The sequence below is a fragment of the Lingula anatina genome, chromosome 10 (genome assembly GCF_051362555.1).
Source record: "Lingula anatina isolate TDL-2025a chromosome 10, LinAna3.0, whole genome shotgun sequence".
NCBI classification, from domain to species: domain Eukaryota; kingdom Metazoa; phylum Brachiopoda; class Lingulata; order Lingulida; family Lingulidae; genus Lingula; species Lingula anatina.
The window spans coordinates 3,800,447-3,808,102 of NC_141776.1; positions in this window are offsets into that span (position 1 = coordinate 3,800,447).

Below are 7,656 nucleotides of genomic sequence, written 5' to 3' on the forward strand. Positions count from 1 at the left end.
TGGGCCGCTGAGACGAGGTGCTGCAGAGCCGTGGGTCGGTAGATCGTGCTGTGGGCCGCTAAGACGAGGTGCTGCAGAGCCGTGGGTCGGTAGATCGTGCTGTCGGCCGCTGAGACGAGGTGCTGCAGACCTGTGGGTCGGTAGATCGTGCCGTGGGCCGCCGAGACGAGGTGCTGCAGAGCCGTGGGTCGGTAGATCGTGCTGTGGGCCGCTGAGACGAAGTGCTGCAGAGCCGTGGGTCGGTTGTGCAATGCGTTTCCTGTGGTCAGATGATCTACGCATTGAACAACCTGACACATACCAGATGTGTGTTCATCCATTTCGTGCCAAGTCGTCTCCCACATGTGCCAACTATGCTTTGCGCCGCACAGCGACTGACAGCGCCAAGTGCTTTATCTAGCTTAAAGGACGATTCCATAACCCTGTGCACTGGTGCGTGAAATGTGCACGCAATGGATTCAGAATTGTGATTAAAACGTGATATAATTTATTTTTTCAAACAAACATATAATGGAAAGTGATATTGATAAGAGAAAAAGGCTGAATTATTTAACCACTTTGATTGAACATTGGAGTGAGTTCGCGATGTTGCAATTATCATGATGCCTGTACATTTAAAGAAACATTCTCGGTGTTATGTGTTAGTTTAATATGTGTCAAAACAGGCTGTAAATATGGCTTCATGTCGAATCCTACACGGTTGCCATAGTTTCTGAAGGATACCAACCGGGAGGTACCTCACATAACATAAAGATATATAGTATGCCAAATGACTTTGAACTGCCCTTTCATTATGTCGTGTTATCTTGAATTGTTGTTCAAGTTAAGTATAAATTAAAATACTTTAAACTGTTCTAGTATCTACAGGTAGATATTTGCCATTTTCTTTTTCGTATGATTTACCCTTGTTCCTACATATAATAGCCCTTTGTTCATTTCTAATAACTATTTGTAGATTATTATTTTGGTATAGGCAATGGCATATAATTCATAACGATTGTGATTCATATGTTTTCTATTTTGTTTTAAGTCTTTTACAGCACGGCTACACTGTCAGTTTTCAATATATTTCTTATGCCTTGACTTTATATCATATCTGTGGTCCGTACGGGCTACACACGTGATATTTGCAATGAATGATTGTCTGACAAATCTTTACGTGCGAGCATCTTTATATGCATGGACTCGTTTTAGTCATTGGCAAACGTTTATAATGATTACAAAAATACACACACTGGACAAAAGAAGCGTCACCCCTACTGAACCAATACTTTGGGGGAGATAAATGAATGTGGAATGGTATGCTCCTGATATCAACCGACCGACATGGTGGCCTTGTGGTTAGAGTGTCTGCCACCGAAGCGGGGGAAGTGAGTTCAAACCCGTCCGGGGACATACCAGTCCTTTATAAACGGTACCTGCTGTCTCCCCACTTGGCACTCAGCACTAAGGGGTTGAAGCAAGGGCCCTCTCTGGCGGTGGTGAAATGATACGTTGTTAGCTCAGAGCGCCTAATATGGCAGCCGGGCTGTACCCTCCCCAGGGAGGCGAGAGCGACTATAGAGTGCAGCAGTTAAAAAATTATAAAAATAAATAAATAAAAAGTATTTATATATATATATATATATATATATATATATATGTAAAACTTCAACCTTCGGGTTGCTATATTTCAATAATGAGTATTATTATTATTTCATTAACATTTAATTTTGCAAAAAAAAAAAAAAAAAAAAAAAAAAAAAAAAAAAAAAAACACAAAATGAGAACAAAATATACATTTATCAAGACACGCAGTTTCAAGTCAAAAATTAGTACTTACTGGCATAGCCACGTGACCTAATAATAGCTGCCAGTCTACGAGGCAAGGATTGATATAATTGTCTGATGCGTTCAGGACTTATGCTGGCCCAAGCATGAAACACTGAATATAACAGAGTTTGTCTGCTGGTTGGACGGGCATTTGTCAAAAGGTTTGACGTATCATTCCACATATTTTCTATTATGTTTGCATTCGGACTTTGGGCAGGCCATATCACCCTGCGAATGTCCTGTTGGCCCAACCAATCATCAACTGATCTGGGTCTGTGACAAGGAGATTGTCATCCTGTTGAATACCAAACATGTTAATAGTAGATGGTAGCAAGCCTGAATCCAAAATATCGATATATTTCTGGTGATTCATGTTTCCATTAAAGGGATAATAACTCTTCGTATGATATCTATATTTCACAATAAAAACATTGTGAATAACTCATAGAAATATAATATATTCTGTTTTACCACAAAAACGACAGTTATAGCTATTATTCTGATATCTGAGCTTGTCTTTAGACCACGTGACCTCCATTGATGGCTATACTCTGTTAAAATCTCTTAAGAGATTTTAACAAAAAATCAAACTTTTAAGAAAAAAACCAGGGACTAACTTTGAATGTAAAAATGGATTCATTAACCATTGGTTAGTATGGGAAAATTGTTGTTTACTCCAGGAAAATTCATTTTTTGGCCGAAACGAAGAGTTCCCGTTATTATCCCTTTAAGGTAGATCGGTCGTTACGTAATTTGACGATTTGCGCAATTTCATCGCATCGTCAATCGTCTCTAACGACACTTCAGTCTGTTTTATCAATTTGAGGAAATAAAACAATTATCTATAAGATAAACACACATTATCAACTTGTCTGTAACTCTGTATGATCGATACAGATTTTCGACAACGTTTGTCGACTATGATTCCATACGACAACTGTAGCACGTTCATAGACTTGCCCTTCAAGAAATCGTCGGAATAGCTCCTTTTCCAATTTGAATTGGCACTAGAAAATGTATGACAGCTAAAGCTCACAAATTATGCACGTAGGTGCTATGTCATGTAAAGAATAAGTGTTGTAAATTCCAATCAAAGCGGCTGCGTACATTTTGAGGTAGAACGCCCTGAATGTGCTGCTGTAGTTTAGATTTCGACGAAAACCGGAAGTGCGTCGTAACGCCACTCATTTGGACTTTATAGAGAAATTTGGACTGAGAAATATTTCGTAGCTTATACAAATGTTCAGAAAATGGCCATAGGGTCTACAGCTTGAAGAAAATTCACTAATCAAAATTGAAACTGCGTTATATTATACAGAAAAATTGTGCACTTCTGACCTTGACTTGTCAGTGTAAACAAAGTGTACTGAACGCACCGCAAGCAAGCACGTGAATGCCGCATTTGATACTTTGTATCAGACGCTTCATTTTACTTGACAACACAGTGTTTACGATGTCACGTTCATGTTATATTCATTAATAAATAACAACGGCAATAAACTATTTTCATATGCATGAGTATTTTCCTTATTATTCTCTTCAATAATTTTGTTGTAAAGTTAATGGCTTACACCTTCTCATCAGTTTGACAAATCTGAAAATAGCTAAGTATACTCACTTCAACTGTTAAACATAATGAAAGTTTTAAATGTACTTAGATGTCTCTCCACACACACACACAAAAAAAAAAATCATAAAAAATAACGATTTAGTGAAAAACACCCATTTTCCCATTGATTTGAATGAGGACTTCCGACTAGTGCGTCACGCAGGGTGTAACGCACTTCAACTTAGCGTAGTTCTCTTATTTGGTCGGTGACCCCCAACTTTTTTGGCAAAATTAAAATCTACTTGGATGCCTCTTTACACAAAAAAGTTTTTTTAAAAAATTCAAACGTTAGAAAAATCATAAAAAATAACGTTTTGGTGAAAAACACCCATTTCCCCATTGATTTGAATGGGGACTAGTGCGTCACGCAGGGTGTAGCGCACTTCAACTTGGCGTAGTTCTCTTATTTGGTCGGTGACCCCCAATTTTTTTGGTAAAATTTAAATGTACTTGGAGGCCTCTCTACACAAAAAAATTTAAAAAAAAATTCGAACGTCAGAAAGTCATAAAAAATAATGCTTTAGTGAGAAAACACCCATTTTCCCATTGATTTGAATGGGGACTAGTGCGATATGCAGGGTGTATCATATTTGGGGCTAGTTCTCTTATTTGGTCGGTGACCCCCAATTTTTTTTGCAAATTTTTAATGTACTTGGGTGTCCCTTCAAACAAAAAAAAAAAAATTAAAAAAATTCAAACGTTGGAACATGTAACGACTGATCTACCTTAACCACTACCAATTCACCCACGCCATTGATGCTGATGCAGCCCAACACCATGATGGATATGCTGCTCCAGGTTAAAAAATTCAGTGCATGTGGTTCAAACGCTTTACCAGGAGTTCGCCAGCATCGGACCCGTCTGTCATCAGAGGTCAGATCAAAGCGACACTCATCAGAAAAATTATATATGACCAATTGCCATAGACTGTCCGGTTCCAGACCCTGTTGGCCCTAGTTCACTCTACATTGCCTGTTTTGTAACGATATAAGAGGTTGCAGTCTTGCTACCTTGTTGCACACTCTCTGATCATGTAACCGACGCCTAGCAGTTTTCACAGACAGATTGTTATGTGTGAAATTGTTCCACTGTATTGTCAACTGACAAGCAATGTAGAACCTTGACAACCTGGACATCAATATCAGTTGTCGGTCTTCGTAGTCAGTAGTTGTTCTTTGACGACGCATCAGAGGCAATTTGTCTCTTGATCCAGTGTGTCCAATATTGTTGTATGGTTGTGACCAATTGTGTTAAATTGTGTTAGAGGTGACTATGCAGTGGGTTCCTCTAGTGGTAAAAAAGGAGAGAAGTGAGTAGTTTTTCCATGTTGGAGGGAGTGTGGACTCCATGCGGGGTGAAGTTGTGACATGTTTGTTGGCCACACGTGGTTTGAATGTAATGTAAAACTGTAAAATAATTTTTAAAAAATTGAACCAGCGCAAGTTTTTATTTACTTTTAACTTCAACATTTGGTGCCGCGAGCCGGTGTCACGAGTACGGTCCGTTCTGCGTGAACCATCCGTCCTGACTGATTGTACACGCAGCAGACGCGTGTATGAGCCGTTCCGTAAATGATCCGTTGTTATTCACCAGTACTGTTATATTCGGCTAGTTCATTTCCTACCACATTATACATTTACTATGATGGGGATAAAATTCACGTGTTAATTGATAATTTTGATAGAGAATCAGCGTCAAATTACAGTTCGACTCATAGATGAACCTACCGTGAACGGGCCGTCGTTATTCAGCTGCTAGCTACTATTTTTGTATTGATTTTACTAGGCTAGTGTGTTGATATGACCACCTGAGGGAAATCGCAGTAGAGGTGAACATCTATAAGATATGAATACTTCTAAAGCTTACGTTTGAATTTGCAGTATGTTCTCAACAGTGTTTGTTTATTAAAAGTTAAGAATGTATTGATGACTCTATAGAGACGGACTGTACACGCCGGAAGTATCTCAGATTTGCCAGCGCTTTGTGCGCATGAAGAGAACGGATGGTTCACGGTCCGAGCGGTACACGCCACACCGGGAATACATGTATAGCAGGGATACAGTGTCAAGGATTTGCACGCCTTAGCCATGTCTAAATTAAGGAAAACCAGAGCTTCACTTAGAGGATGGGTCGCTCGTTCCTGTGAACAAATAAGAACACTTTTGGAAGAAGAAGAGGATATTGACACTCTAAAGGACTGTATTGCTGATTTTGAAAAGCGGATTTCCAAGCTGGATGAGGTTCAGTTGGAAGTAGAATTAGAGTTTGAATCGGACGGTGAGTTGGAAGCAGACCAACGCGAGGCGGCAGCATTCAGGGACACGGCCAAGGGATGGTATATAAAGGCCACGAAGAGGGTATCTAGTGAAGCTCCAACTTTCAGTGACCGAACGCGAGAGGTACAGTGATATAAAGCATTGTCCGTACGCTAAGCTGCCAAAAATAGACTTACCAAAATTCTCAGGCAATGTCTTGGATTGGCCCGTTTTTTTCGATCAATTTTGTGCAGTCATTGACAATAATAAGGACATTTCCACTATTTCCAAGTTTGCGTATCTGCGCTCTTTGCTAGAGTGAAGGGCCCAGGCCACCATTGCAGGCCTAACACTTACCAAAGACAACTACGAAGTGTCAAAAAGACTATTAATAGATAGATTTGGAAATAGTGAGAAAATCATTTTCAATCACATCCAGGAAGTATTGAAAATAACTCTGCCATCCAATTCAACCATTACTCAGTACTGGAAATTCTACAATGACCTAACAGCACATGTGAGGAGCTTGGAAAATTTAGGAATTCATGGACGACAATATGGAGTTATCCTCACGCCCTTGGTGATATCAAGGTTACCACAGACCATGAGACTGGAGTGGGCTCGTGACAGTCTGCATCAGGAGAGTGATCTGGAATGGTCCAGAGATTTTTTACACCGAGAAATTCAACGTATGGAAAGGTCACAGTCATTCACAATGGGAGTTACTACATGTGGTTCAACAGGAAAGTCAAAAACATTGCCATGTACTGCAGCAGCTTTGCAGACAAGTGTGAACAGTTCAGGTAACTCATGTGCCTATTGCCATCGTACAGGTCACTCTATTGACCACTGATTTGATATTACTACAGTCTCACCTAATGAGAGAAAGCGCATGTTACGTCAGATAGGTGCATGTTTTAGATGTTTAGCTGTTAAGAAGGGTCACAATTTTAGTAGGTGTAGGGTTACATGTACTAAATGCAATGGTAGCCACAACAAATTACTTTGTGGTGCATTTAAATCAGTCACTGAAGCATGCCCTGTTAGATCCAACTTAGGTGTAGGTCAATGAGATTTAACTCCTGGGTCAGGTGGGACTAACCAAGCTACTCATAGGTCAGGTGTAACTAACCATTCACTTTCTGGGAAGGGCAAGGTACTTTTGCAAGTTGTGAAAATTCAGATTCAAGGACCCAAGGAGAGTGTTTATGCCAATGTGTTATTTGATACAGGGTCTGATAAAACTTACATTTCCCAAGATTTGGTGTGCAGGGTTTCACCTGAATGGGTGGATCGTGAATTTGTTTCTTATAGTTACTTTGGCAATGAGAATTCAACCCAAACTTCATTTAGTGATGTTTACAATGTGGTCTTGAAAGAAAATCAGTGTGTAATTTTAATCATGGCAACTGGAGTCCCAGTCATTTCAGCACCACTTGCTTGTCCATTAGTACCTCCACATTTTTTAATTCCCTTGAGGGAGAAGTGGTAAATGTGGAAAATAGTCCCGGGGAGAAGGTGTCAATTGATCTCCTCATTGGCCTGGATTCATATTGGAGATTTTTCACTGGCGAAACCGTGAAACTTTCACAACATTTGATTGCTCAGAAATCCATTTTTGGTTGGATAGTATCAGGAGTAGTGCCTGGATAGTATTAGGAGAGACCAAAATTCTCCACGTTTATTATGGCAATTGGGAGTAGTGCAAAGGGTTTTTCTAGGTAGAGATGGTCTAGTCAGGTCAATTGAGGTCAAAACTAGTAAAGGGTTAATTACCAGACCAATACAAAAGTTACATGACCTTGAAATTAGTAGTGGGGTAGGTTTAGAATCTTTGCCAGTAGAACCTGAGTTAGATGATCAAGGGGTTAACATTTCTACAAGAAAGCAACAATTTGACATTGATCATGCGCTTTCTCCCAACAACACAACTGAGACAGAAACTGCTCAATATTCAAGATATGGAAGAAAGATTAAAAA